Genomic DNA, 19,802 nt, shown 5'->3' with positions numbered 1-19,802 from the left:
TCTTGCGAAGAATTTGTGTTTCTCCATTATGATGATCAATTTGTTGGAGGCTTGATCTTTTGCTTATTCTTCTGTGGTTTGCTTTGGTGCTTTCCATTGTGTAGGCACATTATTGCATCTGATAAGCTGTTGTTGCCACAGTCCTTTCATGTAGTCCTGATATGAATCTTGAAATTATGATGGCTTTGGGAGAGAGGTGAATGCTGTTCCTGTATGTTCTCATTCCACTGAGGATCATATTCTATTCAGACTGAAGATACTTCCCCCCTTCCATCCCCCACCTTAAATATGGTAATTCTTAATCTGCACAGTGGGAAGTGAATAGAAGCTGGTGATTACTACTATTACCATTTGATTTTTTTAAATCTAGATATAAAATAATTTTTAATAAGCTATCAAAATAGAGCTTGAACTGATCCACAGAATGCATGGCATCCATTTTTATGTAATTTCTAAAAATGCCTATCTTATCCTGGGGAAAAAATGCTTGGCTAAATACTGAAATGTAGCAGTTGCTACAAACAGATATTTCCCCCCATCTCACCCCGCAACACTGAGGTTAGAATTCGACTATTCAGTCATTTGGGAGAAACTGAACAGTAATAGTTTAATTTTTAAAAGCTGCCATACATTTCCATGCAGCACAATTGGATAATATTTTAGCCAGGGAGCTTTAGAAAGCTTAAAGCTGACAGATATGCTAATGTAGTAAATAAACAAAAAGACTTTTCCTTTAGGATCTCACATATAGAGGAGTTCTCTTCAGCCATATTTATGAAAATACTTGATTTTTTTCCTTTGTTTTTTTGTTCCCTTATATTATTAAATCTTGCATTACAGACTCTATAGCACATTAGCGTCAGCAAAATGAGAGTAAAACAGATTTTATTTTCAATGATTTTATTCAGTTGCCTTTTTTCTTTAGCATAACTCACCGGGAGGTTCATGTTTCTTTCAGAAAATTGCATGAAGTGGTTAGACAGTTCAGCATTGAAAGTCTTTTTTTACCACAAAAAACAGAGTGTATAGAAAATCCCAGAGTTACTTATCAATAGAATATAATAAAGTTCAAGAGTCAGTATTGTAAAGAAATTAAACATTTTTTACTCTTTTTTTTGGGCATTTGCAGTCAACTTCTTTATAAAATACATTTAATTTTGTTTTACAAGGCCAGAAAGATGCTGGTAAAAGCTGAGGAAAGATTACTGAAAGAACAGAGAGACAAATAAAATTTTAATCATTGAAGTGTTATGAAATTAGAAATAATTGACATTTCCAGAGCATCCATGTGAAAGTACAGCTTTTTTTTTTTGGAGGAACATACCAACTAAATACCACACAATAACATCATGTTCACTGAATGCTCGTTGTTCCAGATACATACTGACTGTTCTAAATGAAAAAAGATTATTCTTAATACTTTACAAACCTGAAAAAGTAGAATATCCTCTGTTCTAAAATTGTTTTTGTTAATTATGTTAATTGAGGAAAGGCCTGTATTTTTGGTTTATATTTCCAACAAAATAGAAAATTCGTGTGTTTGGGTGTTATGCCTTCATTTAATGAAGGTAAAATTAACAGAGACCTGAATGCTACCAGGCACACCTGACCTAATTTTTGATGTTTCCTAAACTTTCTCTTCTGTCATCTGTTTCCTACTATTTTCCATGACAAAAGCAACTTCAGCTACAGAAGAGAAATACCCAGAGCTGTCATGCTATTTATCCACATTGTTTCACATAAGAGCTTTGCCATGACCCTTGCTTTGCTGGTGCAGTTATGTCAATCCTTTGACTTCTACAAAGGCGTGGGTAAAATGCCGTTCCTTCTGCTTGTCCAGTCATGTCTATGTGATAATTTGATTGTAAAATATATTCTTTGCCTTGTAGAAGAAAGAAATATGGCAACAGTGTTTGTGTAAACTTATTTGTGATTCCTTCATTAGAAGTACTTATTCAATAACAGCTTGACAAAGGTTCCCAAGCAGTTACATTTGGTGAAAGAGATAATGCTGTGGTAAGAAACAGGATATAATTATTCTACCTCCAGCTTGCCAGGAACTGTAAATGCACCATTCTCTGCAGAGTCTCTACTGTGAGTGACTTTCAGTGTACAGCAAAAAATCAATATTTGTTCAAGCAGAAATGATCTGGATATATATATATAAACACATACACCCTTAGAGCTAGAACCATTGAAGAGAGAGATCAGATTTATTTGGATGCTACAGAACTACATAGTGGGAGTTTTCTCAATGGATGCTCCCCTTTTCTGCTACAGACTAATTAAAGCACTCCATACTTTATGGACTTTGCCTGCAAATAATTAAGATATTAATCATTATCTTGACTGTTCTGCTTTCTCTTTCATGCCTGCCTCATCTTGCTACTATGTATTAGACTATAAGACTTTAAGACTTGATGTTTAGCAGGTACTGGTTTACAGCATAGTGTGCACTCTGAGGATAAGAACTCTAAAAGCTTTTGTAATTGCCTAAGCGTAAGAGAAAAAAGCCTTTTGATTTCAGCTATTATCAACTATGTTGAAAGCATCAGTGAAAGATGGTTTGTCATATTCTTCCCTACAGGAAAAATATAAATATGGAATGTTGGCCGCCTTCGGCTCACAGATACGGACCCTGTGTACTGGCTTTCCACTAGCTCATGGCCCATTTCCCATCTTGAAGGCATTAGTATGGCACTGTCCTGGTGTAATAGAAGTCTAGAGCCAAGCCAGACTTCATCACTGCTGTCTGCTGATGTGGCTAAATGGCTTCTTGGCTCATATATCTCTGTAATGGCATATCAGCAATAACCACAAAGAAATGCTCATCAACAGTCGCACTTCTACTGCAAATGCAGTAGAGCATAGGATAGCACTGCTGCATTTTCATATTTTATCTTGGGCTTTCATTTATATATTTGAGACAAGAATTGGAGTGTGTATATGAGATGTCAAGATATTTCTTCAAGAAAAAATGATAAATCTCAAACTTGAAAATGCTGAACTTTATCAGCTGTTTATAGATGGAATAAGTAATACTATTCTTTTAAACATGGCAGTCTTTGAAGAGTACATTGATATAAACTCTTCCAATAGACTTCTTTTTATTTAGCATCTAAGTATATATGGAGCAATAAAAGTAATGTGGACTGTTTCCAATAATTATTTCATTACCTTCAATTTTTAAATACTGTGTCATTTGTGTTTGGACTTTTGAGTGTTTGTGTTATGGTATGCCTTATGTTTAGCATTTACATCTTACCTGGAACTTTGGCCAAGATTTCCAGGAACCAGGAATGTGAAATGAGTGTTTCATCCGAAAAACAGCATGTGATCAGGCCACATTCTGCTTTCCAAATGGAGCACAAAATTACATTTTTCCCTTATACTGACGGTGACAAACAAGAAGTGAACTGTATAAAGACTATAGATTGAACAAAATGGCTTTATCTCAGTTGGTTGAAGTTGGCACTAATAATGCCGTGATGTTGTAGGTTTGATCCTCGTATAGGCCATTCACTTAAGAGTGGGACCTGATGATCCTTGAGGGTCCCTTCCAACACAGAAGATTCTGTGATTCCTCCTGTGTTGGCACACAGCTTTACTAACAGCAGAACTGTTAAGCTAACAGCAGACTAATTTGGAAATGAAATTGTTGGTTTTAGGGGGTAATTATTTGGTTCTATTCATAGCACTGTGTTACCCACCAGGTTAACCTGTTCATCTCAATCAAATGAGAAGCATAATAATGATATTCTAAAATTCAAAAGTCTTGAGATTTTTGTGCAATGGCTAGCCATGTTGATTGATTTGTAGAGATGACTTGATCTACATAACTTTTCTTTCTGTTAAGGAACATTAAGAAGTGGCTTAGATTTGTAGCTAGTGTCACCCTGTTAGCAAGATGAAGTGATTGGTGACTTCATCTATTCCCTTTCAGTCTGATTCTGAGGTATAGCTGGTAGTGAGGTTCATGAAAAAGGAATTTTTTTAAGTGTATGAACACACAATTGGAATAACAATTTATCTGTTGCAAAATTCAGTAATAATATGCCTACTTTGCAGAGCTTGCAAGCAGCTGCAACCAAAATAATTAAAAGTTGTTGTGTCAGGTAATTTCATGCTGATATAGTGCCCTGTTGCCTGTTGAAAGCACAGAGTGGAACATAGCACAGTAAACCATCCTTGTGTGATATGTGCAGAGTTTTTGGGACCCTTCAATGTACTCATTTAAATTATACTGAATAATTCATGGCCAGCTAATTAGTGTTCCATTCTAATGAAACCTTGCTATCTCTCTGAATCTGGGTTTCTCATTTGTTCACACAGTACACCCTGAAAAAAAATGCCAATAGAAGCCTTATCTCTTGCATCTAAATTTTTTCTCTGTGGCATTTTTCTCAGATTGCAAAAGACAAAAAAAAATTTCTTCCATTATCTGCCCTATTTTTTTTCTTGTTTTCTATCTCCCACTGCATCTGTAACAACAATTCTGAATGTAGGAAGTGTATCCTAGCAGTGTAGGATGCAGTGTTGAGGACAGTAGCTAAGGGTGTAAGCTACTGAGGGATACAGGATATAAGCAGGATAAACTGATGCTGTTACTCATGGTACTGTAAAGGCGCCTAAATGGTCTGAAGAGGAAGCTGAAGCAGACTGCAATATCTTGAGTTGGGTGCTCCTTAGAGTTCGCTAATTTTAAGCAGGTTCTAACACTTCCAGTCTTTTGAAGCACTATGACATCCTGTTTAAAGTATTGCCACATAAGCAGAACTCAGTGGCTTTGTATTTATAGGGTCAGAGATAAAACTAAACAGATAGATGTGAGCTTTTTAAGATTCTAAAAAAAGCACCATATTTATGGGTATGCACATGATGAAATGAGCACATGCACTGAAAAAATAAACAGGGCTGTTTGTTGTTACAGAAAGGCTATCCATAATACATAATGTATCAGTACCACTTTGAATTAACAATTAAAGCTAAGGTCTTGCCTTCCAAATGTCTGGGAAGTGATCACGTGGTCATACACATCATATACGAAGTTACTGAGTTGTGCTCTATGAATGCTTCTCTACTTTGGTGAAGTGAGGGAGTTGTTCATAACTGGTAGTTTGGAAGTTCTTGTAAAGAACTTTTTTTTTCTTACATTGCCTTTAGTAGGGGTGTCTAATAATAGGAGAATGTGTTATCAGAAGACAACTTTCCTTGACAGCCATTATGTCTTTTGATGTGATTTTATCATTGATGATAATTATGGCCATGGCACCCTGGCACCTGATCCCATCAGACCTCAGAAGCTCAGCAGGCTTAGGCCTGGTTAGTACTTGGATGGGAGACCTCCTGGGAATACCAAGGGCTGTAGGTTCTAGTCCTGAGGACTTCACTGTCACTGTCCAACCTCGCTCGGCCATGGCAGATGAACCTTAGGAGTTAAACGGTGGGGCCAGTTCTGTGCACGCTGTGCCTCACCTAAAAAATCCACTGCGCAGGCTGGAAGGGCACACCCACATGGGTAGAGCCTTTCCCAAATCTTTGCTTGCAAAGCCTGGCCATCATGATGATGATCATTGATGAAAAATATAAGGTAACTATGGTAACACAAAACCATCACTCTGTCTTCTTAACTCATGTTTATTTTTAACATTATGGAATCTTGTGAATTGTTCTTGAAATGCTGAAAAAGATTTTTCTGAATGTCTTTTTATTGTGTAAAAGGTGCATATAGGATTTGACAGAAATTGTCAGTGATTTAGAATAATTTTTGCTAAGGATAGATAAGAAACACAAATATTTCTACTGCATGAAATCCCCCCCCCCCCCCCCCCCCATATTTGTGAAAGTTTATCTTACTTTCAAATTTGGCAAAACAAATGCACAGCAGCTAAACTGAAATGATGAAAAGATGGTTATGGATTTTGGTACAAGAAAAAGTTGAGGAGTTTTCAGTACTTGAGCACATGCTATTTCACTCATATATAGAAAGCCATATTTTTTTACAAGTGCCAGCAAGTGAAGTTTGTAAGAATTCTTTGATTTCTATACCTTAGAAAGAGTAGATAATTATAGTTACATACTTAGATTCCTAAACGGTAATTTAAAAGGTGCTTTATCTAAAATCTAAATGCATCCTATGAGGAAAACTGTCTTTCTTATTGGGCTGTATAAGTTCATGCTATCAAAATGCACCTCTTAAAATCAATCTGAGATGAACAATGATAAAAAAATAGTGATCAGTGCCATCAGTAAGACTGAAGACATAATCTTTAAAAGGTAAAACATTTTCTACCTATGTCACTAAATGAATTGAAACTTTACTTTCTTCCTTTCCTTCTCCTCCTTTCCTTTCTTCTCCACCCTTCCAAATTTTCACAACAGTTCATTTCATTTCACTGGTAACCTACATGCCATTTGAATCCTGCAGAATTTTGTAAGCTGAATTTGACAGAATGGGGACACAGATGTAGAGAGAAAAAAAGAGACATACACTATTCTTTATTTTTTCCCCCTCTAAGAACACTGCTATTTTAAATCAAAGTAGCTGATTCTTTGCATATCCATATGCCCTGAATATGAGTTTTTGTAAAAATGATCTTTCTCTAAAGAACATCCATTGCATAGCTCAGACACTTGTCAGTAGCATATAAAGAAGGATCTGGTGAAATCTCTGGAAGTCCCCTGAATTCTGCTGTACAATTATTATTTTTATAAAACCAGACATTTTCCTTTTACAGATTTCCATACCAGCTTGCCATGCTCCTCTGTTTCAAACCTGTACTTACTCCTATAACTTAGGTAGGCTGGGCCTTTCACATTCCATAGAAGAATATATGCAATATCCTGAGTGAAAGACCTTAGTATTCCCAAATTAATGTGCATTGTGGTTATTACAATACTCATACACTCTTATCAATTGACAATGTTCAAATAATTTACTTGAAAAAACTTCAGAAATAGAACAAGGAACACAGTTTGCATGTGAATAAATGGCTTATCCCTCAGCCAGAGTTTTGAAACTCTTCACTTTTCAGTGGTGATAATCAGCTCAATACCATTCAGCATCACTCCTACACAAGGTGAACCACAAATCCTTGCCAGAGTCACCATCGTCTCTCAGCCATCGGGTTTTTTTCCAGTTAACTCTTCCTCATTTTAACAAAAGCTTTGAAGGGTTAATATAAGTTGTGGGGTTTTTTTAAGATAAAGTTTCTCAAGAGAAGAGAGGGAGAAGGCAAAATATTGAATAAAGTTATGAGTGGATGCACCAGTCCAGGAAAATATCTCTGTCTACTGAATTTGCCTTAAAGTATTTCTGAACAGAAACCTAAATTACAAAGCCTTTAGCTCTCTAGAGGGAGAAATGTTCTATTTCTTGTGGGGGGAAAAAGTAGTATTGTGAATAATAATTTTCAAGTGTGTTGATTTTGGCTGGGGTAGAGTTAATTTTTATTGACAGAGATGGTTTAGTTACTGCCTCTTCTGCTTCTCACCCTACTTTACCAGCAAGCAGGCTGGGGGTGCACAAGAAATTGGAAGAGGACACACTGGGACAGCTGACTCCCTTAACCAAAGGGATATTCCATAGCATAGGTGTTTATGCTCAGCACCATAAAGACAGGGGAAAGTTGGCTGTGGACCACAGCTCCAGAACTGCTGGGCATTGGTCAGGTGGTGGTGAACAATTGTTTTGTTTCTCGTTTTTAATTAAATGTTCCTTTTCATTACTTTTTTACATTAATTTAACTGATCTCATGTAAACCCATGAGGTTTGACTTTTACCCTTTTTATTCTCTTTCTCCATGTCCTGCTGGCAAGTGAATGGCTGTGTGTTATTTTGGCTGAGATTAAGTTATGACAGCAGGAAAAAGATGGACTGAAAAAAAATTAAAATAATTTAGTGATTATATCTGAATGATGGAGCATTTATTTGCTTAAACAATCATGTTTGACTTGTGAAAGCACTCTTTCTCAGACTAGGGTACTAAATCTTTTCCCACTTTATTCAATATCACTTTTGTATTCACAAGAACATTTCAAATACAAAACATTAATTGGAATGCTACCAATGAATAGAAGCATTTTTCTCTTACAATGTTTATACAAATATGCAAAGAGATACAGAGCTTTTCATAACCACATGAAATGAAATCTAACTTAATTAATAATTTATTTGTTTTTCTCCATTATAATAGTAGTAAATTATATTTTTCAATTTAAGTAGTAATACAAAACATGCTAAAGCTTAAGTTGGCTCTGGCAAAGAGTTGAATATTTTTGATAATTGCTTTTCTTGGGCTTTCATACTGTCTTAGGACAAGTCATATTTGTGAAGCATTTTTAGGAGCATCTGTAGGTTAGGTGGTAACTCTAGCCACTGGGATATCTCTTTGAGATGGTGGAGAAATTAAATATCTTGCACAGTCATGGCAAAAGGCTCTACAGAGCCTTTCAAATCTCTGACAAGGGATTTCAATATCAAATTGGATATCCTTTAAATGCTTTGTCTCAGTGTTTCTATTTGTGTGAACCCACAATGTGATCATGTCATCCACATCCATGTGATCCTGCTGATCAATACAACTTGTTTGAGGGATGATTTCTAAACCGATAGATTATTTAGCAAACATCAACTCTATTCTCCTATAATGCTTGAAGAATTCCCTTTGAAGGTTTGGTACTGGCTGTGTGTTTATAAACCTCACCCGTGATGTGGTGAAACCTGCACTTCTCTGTGAAACTATTTAAGACTTTCCTTCCCTGATCTTCAGTAGAATGTTCTCTGAAAGGAAAAAAAAAACTCAAACTGTTCCTAGAAGGGTTTCATTGAATCAATTACATTTTGGCAAAGATTTTTTCCCAGTCAGTCAATATTTGTGAAATTAAATAGTGTCAACAGAAAATTTGTCAGATCGTGGTCTCAAGGTAAATCAATTTTTTTTTTCTGTAATGAGATGAATATTTTTCCTTTTCAATGTTTTTTTTATTTATTTTTAACTCAGTCATTAATATCTTCTAATTTGGTTTGAAAGGGGGGTGGGGAAGTAATGAATCTTCTGTATAGTGAGAAAAAATTTAGATGAATTCCAGGAAGCAGTTTTCCACCGGAGTGGCTGAAATTAGATTTCTGGACGAGTACTTTATCTAACAACTAGCTTTGTGGGGAAGCAAAATTAAACCAAAACTATGCCTAATTATATTGTACAGAACAATATGTGTATGTCCCATTTAATTACCAATGAGAATAACTTCATTTATAGGCGAGTGAGGAACAGAATGAGTATATCAGAACTGATATGTTAATGTGACATATGCTTATTGTGGTGGATTTTACTGAAGCATTATCAATTTCTTTGTGTAACTAGCAGTGCAGAGATGTGGAAGAGAAATGATAATGTGCTGTCTTCTAGCATTTTTTTCTGTTTTCTAAAAGGGATAAATATAGTTATAGCAACTTCACAAGTAGAATAAATAATAGTTTGAATAAAACTGTATACGGTTTTGCTGGTTCAATTTTTCTTGAAACAGACCATGTTTTTCCAGACCTTGTGTTTTTCTGTGTAGGTTTCCATGAAACTGTATGGATGCCATCATTTTTTTCCTATTAGCACACAATATCTGCTTTGTAGTTTCCTGGAAAGGTTTGAGTGGTCTTTGGGGGAGACAGAGAAAACTTTCAGACAAGCATATAAATTCAATTCAGTGTATTAGATCTCCACTTTTGTGAAGGATCTGAGAAACAGCAAGAAGCACAGCATACTTCCAGATTACCTCCTGCTAATTAATAGAGAAGGAAAAAGGATTTTGGCAAGAAAGTCTAGGGATCTGTTGTCACTGTGTCACTTCGCAGGATGTTAACTTGTCTACTTATGTAGAAAGGTGACAGGACTATCTATTTGTGCCAGAGTTCTGTATTGTTCTGAAAATGGCCTTTGACTACAAGAGTTAACACACACTGGGTTGTTTTGCTGTTTGGTCTTGGTTGTTTTGTGTTTTGGTTTTTCTTTTTTCTTAATCATCAGAGAAATGAGCCTTGAAGGAGGCTATATTTATCAGATCCAATATCAAAGCTTTTAAGAGTTAAATTCTGTTTCCAGAGGGGAAGCTGAAGTAAAATGGCTGTCTGAATTACCCCTTTAGAGTCCCACATTTCTGGTGCCACTTGTTGCCTCGGGCAGGGCATGCCTTGTCTGTGCCTCAAAGCCATGAGGTCAGTGTTATCTCATCCTAGACAGATACTTGCTGCTGCAGATGCCAGCAGAAGAGAGCTACTGTGGATCAAGATAGCGGTAGGGAAGGTCTTTCCTGTGCTTCAGTCTTTTTTCCTGGTAATATAATGTATTTTAAGAAACTTTTAAAAAGTAATAAATCTGTCTGTTCTGTTTTGATAAAATGCTTCTACAAATGTTTAATTTGTTTCTCATGTTCTTGTATTTCTGGGAAGATCTGTTACTGAAAAAACATGGGGGTGGAGGAAGTATGCCTTCCACATAATGAATGGCATTTCTAAATACACATTTTTGAACAGTATTTCTAAACTTGGACCCATCTGTTTTTCTAACCACTTATGCAATCAGATCAGGAATCGTTTAGTAGGTTGAGGTGACAATGGGAGAAAATCACTGTAGCTTTACCTTAACCTTGTGTCTGGAATAGTGTGCTTTAGCTTGAAAAAGTGGTGGGAAAACTTTAAACATAACAAAATATAGTCACAAAATTTTGATCACATGGTTTGTGCAGTAGATGAAATACCTCTAATATTGCAACAAGGATCCAATTAGTACCCTTGGAGATAATACTATTTGAAGCTCATCTGCAAGTCAGGCTTTAAACTAGTTAATGTTATGGTTGGGGGGAAAACAAATGTGTATGGAGAATGTCGAATACCAAAATTGAGTGAAATGGGAGTCTATAAGGAAAGTTATTTCTCTTGCCTGGGGACTGTATAAATAGAGTAACTGCCTGTCACATTAAGTGCCATTTGTTACTCACTCACTACATATACTGTGGTCTTGGTTAAATAACAATGACAAAGAAGAAAGTAATTTTGTGAAAATGAGTTTTTCATGATAAAAATAATCATATTTGATATATAGAATGGATATTGAAAAATAAGGGGAATAACATCTTATTCTTGTGATTCGTACCAACTCAGGTTGATTAGAGGTTTCAGTGACAATCCAGGATTTAAAATGCTTTCATTTTCTCATATCTTGAAAACCTGAATGCTTTTCTTGGTTTGAATGAAAATGAAATGTTCAGTAATTTTCATGTATGAAATAGAATTTAAGAATATGTTTCAATTTTCAGAATATTATTGGAACTTGCAGGATAGCTTAAAGTAACTTGAAGGGTGGTGTCATTGTTATGCTTTTTTTTTTAAATAGGTGCTTAATTTGTGTATTTTTCCCTATACCAGGAATGACAACACCCATGAAAATGTGTTGTGATAATTGCATGTGGAAATGTGGAATTATTATTTTGATTTTTGTTCCTTCTTGAGTCTCTGTCTCCTTTTTTTTTGTTTGTTTGTGTTCTGCTGTGTTGTGTGCTATAATTGAAGTCAGAGCATTTCTTTTGTCTGAGTTTCAGGTACTGTTTTAACAAATTACCTTGTCAGCTAATACTAAAAGTTATAATGTTGAGATGACTGATAATGTATTCAAGTTTAAACTGAATTTCAGAAATATGTTAATTGATTTGTGAAGTTAAATTTAGAGACAAATAAATACTTGAAAACCTTCATTTTGAACTTCCTCCTCAGAAAGTGTAATCTAGTGCCAGTTGTGCCATTGTCAAATGTCTTCTCTAATGTGTTTCTTTTCAGTGTTGTAATAGTGCTATGCTAGCTCAGAGCTTGTGTACCTATGTCTTAAGTTTGGGCACAAGTCCTCTTTCTGATCCATTTGGAGCACAGAATTTCCTTAGTTTTCAATTGAAACTGAAGACAGTCACTTAAAAACCCTTTTCTGACAGCTTTTATTTCTGTTTTGTTAAATGGAGAAGAAACACTGCAGAGCTGTATGACTAGAGTTATGTAACTTGTGAATCATGGCAATGTAACCACAGAATGGGAGAATCTGAAACAGAATTGTATGAAATTTGGAAAATGTGTGAAATTGTCAATGCTTCTGCATATAGAGAAGTGATTTGAATTCCTTCTACAACGTAAACCTTCTTTCTGCTCTGATGAACCAGTAGAATTTTTATTATTTTTTTTCCCACTATTCTCCTCCTGAAGGTTTGAGAACAGTTTTTCAAAGGTTCTTTTAAATCTATGAGAATTGTACAGCTGGTGGCTTTTGACTTGGATTTTTCCTGTTTTTAATAGAGAGGTATACTATTAGCAATATTCTGTAATGACAGTGGGAGAAGAGCCAGTGTTGGAAATGGCTTTACAAAAGAAACAAGCCTGCCCTCCTAATTCTGTTCCTGTATGACAGAAAAGTTTATAAAATGTGATGATTCAGTGTTCTGTAGTGTTGAGATGGGCGATACAACAGAGTTGGGTAGTGCTCTACTCTGTCATTTATTGTTAAGGTATTAGGATACCATCCTCTCTGTCTGCTGGACTATATGCTGGTTTATTTATGTTTTTCTGAATTTAAAGTTGAGAAAAGGAGGCAGATTATCTCCTCTGTCACCATCTGCGAGTCTCTGATATATCTGTACGACATTTACAAATTATATTACTTATTTGACATAATAATTTAGAATCCATTAGGTTTTCTCTTTCTCTTTTCCAACTTGTATGCCTGCACAACAGGATGTATAGTAGACTGGATGCTCAGTTACTTCTGATTGCCCTGGTTTAAGCTGGTAGGTGGGTAAATACCATGGAGCTGCTTACTCATTCCCTCTGCTCTGCTCTATCTCCCTTGGTGGGATGGGGGAGAGAATTGTAGGGAAAAAATAAAAGGTAAAATTGATGGGTTGAGGTAAGGACATTTTAACAGGTCAGAAAGGGAAGCGGAAATAATAATACTGAGCATGAAAAAAGAGTTAGAATATACCAAGCAAGTGGTGCACAGTGCAATTGCTTGCCAAGTGATGCCCAGCTTGTTCCTGAGCAGCAGCCCCAGGCCAACTTTTCCCCCAAGTGTATATGTTCAGCATGATGCCCTATGGTATGGAATATCCATTTGGCCAGTTTGGGTCAACTGTCCTGACTGTTCTCCTCTCAGCTTCTTGTGACCCTCAGATTCTTTGCTGGTGGGGCGAGGAGAGAAGCAGTAAAGGCCTCGCCTTTGTGCAAATATGGCTTAGCAACAATGAAAACGTCAGTGTATAAGCAACATTATTCTCATCTTAAATCAAAAACCACAGCACAGTATCAGCTAATAGGAAGAAAACTAACTCTATATCAGTCAAAATCAGGACACTGATTGTGGCGCTCTAGGATTTTGCCAGAATCCTTTTAGGAGAAACAAAGTGTGCATTAATCGTTTTAAAATGTTTGGAAGGATCACTTTGAAGCACATGCAAGTTTTTGCAATCCTTGATTTCATCTCTCATTTTTTTTATTGACATTATTCAGGTTCCAAATATGCTGTTCTGGGCAACTGTTACTTTCCCCTAGCTGTCCAGTGAGCCTCATCATGTGCTTTTTGAACAGAATTCAGCAGAAATTGTGGCAAGTCAATTTCGTTAAGATGAGCAGACTTTGTGCTGTGCTGTTGCACTGCATTTTTCAACATGTACTCAGAAGAACACACAGCTGGCCAGATTTATTGTTGTATGTAAAGTCAGTACTGATTTAACATCTAGCCATGCTCCTGAATCTTACTGTGGATTACTAATGCTCAGAGTTAATTGAGTTTCTGTAGATACATTCTCTCAGTACTATCAGGAAAGGAAAAAGCAGCTGATACTACTTTTTAGAGCTAAGTCACTGGGAACTTCCCAAAGCTTCCAGTTTTCCATGAATTTCTTAATATGAAAACAACAAATCATAAAACTGAATTAAAAGTGGCTTACAAGGTTTAAACATCAGGACTTGAGGGTGTTTTCTTTCTGGTTCTCCTTGTTTTATTTTAACGTATACCTTATTTTGCTATAGTTTTGTTATGATACTCTCTTGGTGTGAGACCTGACTGTGCATTAGCCTTCCCACTCCACAGGCTCCATCCTCCTAAAGGTTGAAGGGAAACCTGGGTTGACAGGAGTCAGAAGACACATTGATTACCTTCTGCTGTGAAGTGTCTAGTCTTCAGTGTGAATGGAGTCAAAGACTGCACTGGTTGCCATCTTAAGGATGTATTTTTCCCCACTCTTAGCAAACACAACAATTACAAAATCAAACAAAAAACTCCAACAAAAGTGAAAGTTTTCTGGAGTGGTTTTGAGGGCTGTTTAAATCAGCAGGAGAAGGTGACAGAGTTTTATGTCTTTGTAAAAAGCAGTTTTCAATAGAATTATGTGTGAAATCATGTTGCTCTGAGCACAGTACAAATTGATAAAGATAGAAATTTCAAGCTGTTAGCAGAGAAAGCTTCAGCCAGTGCTCAATATAAAACATTTCTCGGTTTATTTGTGTTAAGTTAATAAGGAAGCAATCAGGTTTAAACCCATGACTATTTCTGCTATTTCTGTTTCTATGGTGCTTGCTGCTTTCTTCCCTCTTTTGTCTTCAGACACACACACATTCTCAAGTTATGGAAGGCAGGAGAAGAAACAGACATCATTGGCAGTCCTTCCTTCACCTCTGCAGTTCTTGCATACTTTTTCCTTTTGACTGATAAGGAGTGACTGCATTTACCCATAGGGTAACCCCTGGGGTGGATGTGAGGAAGATAGAAGTCTGATGCTTTGCTGTATCTACCTTGACATACCTGTGATGAAAGGTATGCTGAGTCTTAACCATAATGCATGAAGAATTAAAGGCAATAGGCAATTAGAAAACAATACATGTAAAGAACAGAAGATTCAGTATAAAGGTATATGAAATGAAAAGTTGAGTTAAAAGTTGTTCTTCCTTCCCTGCTCTGATGCCTTGCATATATCTCTAGAATCTATATTTCATTATTCTTATCCACATATTTAGTTGTGGCAAAAGAGTTAACTTTGTCACGGCTGGAAAAGGTTTCTGTAATGGAGAACAACACTCTTATATCCTATGTTGTGGCTTTACAATTTCACATCTGTAATTTCTATCTCAGATTTTCATGGCTCTTTTGAAATTTGGAGCTAATATCAGCAGGTAAGGTCACTTTCCATTCCTACTTCATTCTCAAGAATATACAGACAAAACCTTACTGCTCCGTCTTTCGTCCTGTTTCAACAGTCTTAAGAAGGATGGGATGTTATCTCTTATCCATATACAACAAAAAATAATTGAACAAAGTATATATTGTATTGTGAATTACAGAGAACACTTGAATTCAACATCTCTTTCTATACAGCAAAGAGTGAAATAATGTTACTCAGATGGGTGAAGACAGGTGTTGGGTTTCTTATGGTCTTTGATTGGTTTATATTGTTAGCTGAAATAGTGTGATATTCAACAAACAAACTGAAACTCTTCCTAGAAACTAATTTACTGGTAGAGATGAAAAGACTCAAGAAACTCCATCTGTATCCTCTAAGGATGAAGTCAGAGGCCTAAATGGACTGCTCTGATGTTTGTAATTTCTAACCTTATTGAGAATAACACCTGTCTATACTCAGTGTTCCAAGGCTAGTACGATATTGAGAGATTTTACAGCAGATTCTTCTCCCTGTTTTTCCCTTGGGAATTGTGGAAACTGGAGTACGAGTTACCTTCCTGACAGACTTGCTTGGTTTTTTCCTTCAAAATGGCCTCAGAATGAGACTATTATATCTTCCTTCCAAAAAAGGAAAAGGTCTACTTTAATTTAAATTTAAATTACTTCCTGTAATCTGGCACATTCTAGCTCCTAAATACCTAATATACTTCAGCAGTACAAAGTCTATAGCAATATATTATAGGGATATCTTTTCTCAGTCATTTAACAGATGTGTGCTCTTCAAAGATTGGTAAATGGATGTAGTCATGCATCATAACAATTAAGACAGGTATATGAATGAAGTAAGGCATCATAATAATTACACATGTAGACTAAATTTGATTAATAGTGAGTCATTAACAATAAATTAGACCTGTTCCTTTTTATCTCAACATTATCGAAAATAGTTGTGACAATGTATGGAATCTGAAATGGTTCTGTTATGGTATGGAGACTGCATCTTATCTGCCAGCCTGGTATATTACAATGTCTTTCTGTAGTTTTAGAGTTCATATTGAAGACATTAAACACAAGCTTATGAAGTCTTATTTTTATTTTTTAACCTTCAATACATGGACATTATTTTCTCCATGCTCAGAGTATATGGGGCTGGGAGAAAAGTCTGAAAAGTAAGAGATTCAAAAGTCAAAATGGATTTTCTGAGAAAACTGCAATATTGTTAATATGTTAGCATGTTTTCAGGATACTTAGTCCTGTGACTTGGGTGTTGGTTTTTTGTTGTTGTTGTTGGTTGTTTTTTTAAATTTTTTAATTTTTTTTTTTTACCTACTCATTTACCTTAAAAAATGGAAGACAGAATGGGGATAGAAAAGTGGTATCAGAAGTGTATGATTTTTTTAAGGGACTAGAAATTAGTGCATAAGATCAAATAATGTCTGTAAGCAAATAAATGCAACAATATTAAAATGCACATGACTGAGTAGCAAGAACACCTACCTTCCTGAGGCTGTGTGAAGACTGATATTGTTGTCTTGTGTTTGTTTTTCCTGGAGTCTGCTCCAATAACTTTTACTAAGAAAGAGAGCTTGGTGGTGGCAGTGTGGGCTTTTTAGGGAAGGTAGTGGGAATAAATCTATCCTTTAATCAAGTAATTCCCAAACATAATTTTTTTTTTAGAGAAAAAGTATTTTTCTAGACCTTGGATTTTAGTGCAGATTATTTCCCCCACTGTTTCAATTGCTTGTCAGCATGTTGCTAAAAACAAAAAGGCAATTTGAAGAAACTGTTTATATGCTCTAAAAATGTTCAGTATTGTACTTGAATTGCTTCAATTACTGCCAGCACACAGCATATGAGTTTCTTTATTAAAGCCTTTCTTTTTTCTTTCCCAGGAGCTACACCTTCATTCTGAATACTTGCAGACCAAATTAATTTCACCAGAACTTGAAGGGGTTGAAGTGTTTTCCCATTAGTACCATCTTTTAACACTGAGTACTGCTAAAAGGGGAAAAAAGGCAAACCAAACCAAAACTGCAAGACCAAACCAAAAGAACCAGACAAAAAAAGTATGTGTTAATGATTAAATGGAAATAGGTGGCTTCCTATCACTTGAAAAGCCTGTTCAATTGGTTGGTTGGCTGGCTACTTCTGGCACTTTCCCAAGAGAACTTCAGCTTGACTTTTTTGCTGTGCCTCTGAATTCTCTCCCAGCTACAGCCAAAAGTAAATTTTAATTCAGCAAAATTTAGTGATTTTTGGACTTGAGAAACAACTGCTCTCTGTAGTTAACTAGACAAAATTATTCAACCTGTTACCTATTTTACTGAAACAGAAAAGCATATAAGCTATGTTTTGCTTCCCAAAGAATTCATAAACACTGCATTGACATGTTTTTGAATGACTAATTAGTATGTTATAATGAACTATAAATATTAGTGCATAAGAGATTATTTTTTTATTACTGTGTAAGAACTATTTAAGGCTCTACGACTCCTAAGCTAAAGATAGTTTCCTGTGTGTAGTAAACTGAAACATTTGGACCATGTACAATATGGACTAAATCTGTCTTTCTTACATTTGCTTGGATCTTGATGTACATAAGGATACTGGCTCATGCTGGAGGGGTTGTCTTGTGGAGTCCAGTTTCACACAGATTTCTCAGGTTGGAGCATTAAGGACGGTTGTGATTTGAGCCACTGCCATCCTCTTTTACATCCCTGAACAGCAAAGCAGATTTGCTACAAAGGCAGCAAAGAGTTTCATAAAAACTGGTGATCAACCCAAAAGTTAATTTAGCCAGGAACACCTCTGACTGCAGCCATGAGAAGGTGTGCAGGAAAGAGTAATCATATATTAATTCCGGTATTTCCTTCCAACCTTCCAACATTTGTGGCTCAACTCTTGCTTAGAGAGCATGTTTGTTTTACAATGCAGACCTCTCATTACTCTGAAACTGTACAATGACTTCTTGAAATTTTATAAATTATTAGCATCCACAGTATTCTGCAGCAAGAGATTTCTAGGCTAATTGCACATTATGTGGAGAGATGTTTTTATTACTTCCTGTGTTGACCTTGCATATTGTTTTCTTGTACTTGGAGTTAAAATAAGTGATCACTTCCTGTTAACTATTCCTAATTTGTAGCCCTTTATCAAATTTAAGTCTGTGCCCAAATATATTTGGACATGACTTTTAAAAACAGAGTTACTGCATCCTTCTTGATTTTTTTTCTGTGTCTCTTCTAGCTATATTAAATTGTGCACAGAATTTTAACACAGGAAAGTAACATGGGGGAGGTTCCTCATTTTCTTTGCAACTTCATGTTTTGTTTTTCTTCTCATTTCTCCTAATGCTTGACTGGTCATTTTTACAGAATCATGAACTATAGACTTCTCTTCTGAATAGTGTTATTTAGCTCATTGACCTTTGTTACATGTGTTTTAATTCAGCAGTGAGGGATATTCTCCTTCCTCGTTCAATACAGCACTTCATGTTTGATGGAATTCCACAGAAATAAACATAAAGGCTATACTATGAATTATAAACTAAAAATGTCATGGGGCTCTCTAAGTCAGGTGCACTTTATGGTTCTGTAGACCTGCATGGAACTCTTCTGGAGTAACAGATAGACTTATGATTGGTTACTTGGTTCCATGTTTATTGATAATAGACAAGAAAGACTTTGTTGTATTTTTGGGGTATTTTTTTAAAAAAATATTTATATAGTTATTTCTTCATTTGCCCCTAAGATACTTTCATATCTTCTTCAGAGTTCAATTTTATCCCTTTGTAAGTGATGTTCTTTCTGTTTGTCAAGTCAGGAGAGCTGAGAAACACTTATCTCTCTCCTGGACTTAGAACTAGGACCAATTGTCTGATTTTGCATTTGGGATTGGTATTTGACTTATTTTGTGGAGTTTCTGGTTTGGAATCTTCTATTTGAAGGCTTCTTTGTGCCTTTATTTTCAATAAGCAAAATCTTGGAGATAAGTAGAGGAAATTTCTGTTAATGATTGTGAATTTAATACGGTGCTTTGCCTGTGCTTGCACATAGGTTTTTATTTCCTGTTTACTCTTGTTCCTTAACTCAGTAAGACAAATTCTCAGTAGTAGGAACTTAAATATATGTCAGGATCTTAAGAATTTTGAGAAAAAAATGGAAGTGCTTTTATTCTCATGAACCACGGAATATGAAAGTTACTCAGAAGCAAACCAATGCAATGACGATGTTATAAAAAGTTAACTGGATTGGCTGAACATAGGAAACAAATTTATTTTTCTTGAACTTGAGTAGATCATTACATAAGCATTTAAAGTTTATCAAATGAACTAAAGAGACAAAATGCTAAAATTGACTGCTCCTATGCTGATACAGAACTAAATTAGATAAGTTACATTCTGATAATTAAATGTAATGGGTTAGAGGATTGCCATAAAATAAGGTCAGTTTCAGTTGCTTGAAATACTAAATGTAAACAGACAAAGCAGTATGGCAATAAGCAATCATTCTCTGATGTAGCAAACAAACACAAAGGCTTAAGTCCATAATATTGTTTAGTTTGGTGTTGTTCCTATCAGTAGATAATCTAAAAAGT

The 19,802-nt window shown here is 35.6% G+C and overlaps 1 pseudogene; it reads left to right on the top strand.

The window, feature by feature from the left end:
- Nucleotides 1-5,255: 5,255 nt before the first annotated feature.
- Nucleotides 5,256-5,371, top strand: LOC139672683 (5S ribosomal RNA; annotated as a pseudogene).
- Nucleotides 5,372-19,802: the final 14,431 nt, after the last annotated feature.

Source organism: Pithys albifrons, chromosome 5, assembly GCF_047495875.1.
Source record: "Pithys albifrons albifrons isolate INPA30051 chromosome 5, PitAlb_v1, whole genome shotgun sequence".
Classification (NCBI taxonomy): domain Eukaryota; kingdom Metazoa; phylum Chordata; class Aves; order Passeriformes; family Thamnophilidae; genus Pithys; species Pithys albifrons.
The sequence above is the reverse complement of the archived record's forward strand: the minus strand, read 5'-3'. Positions and strand labels throughout refer to the sequence as shown.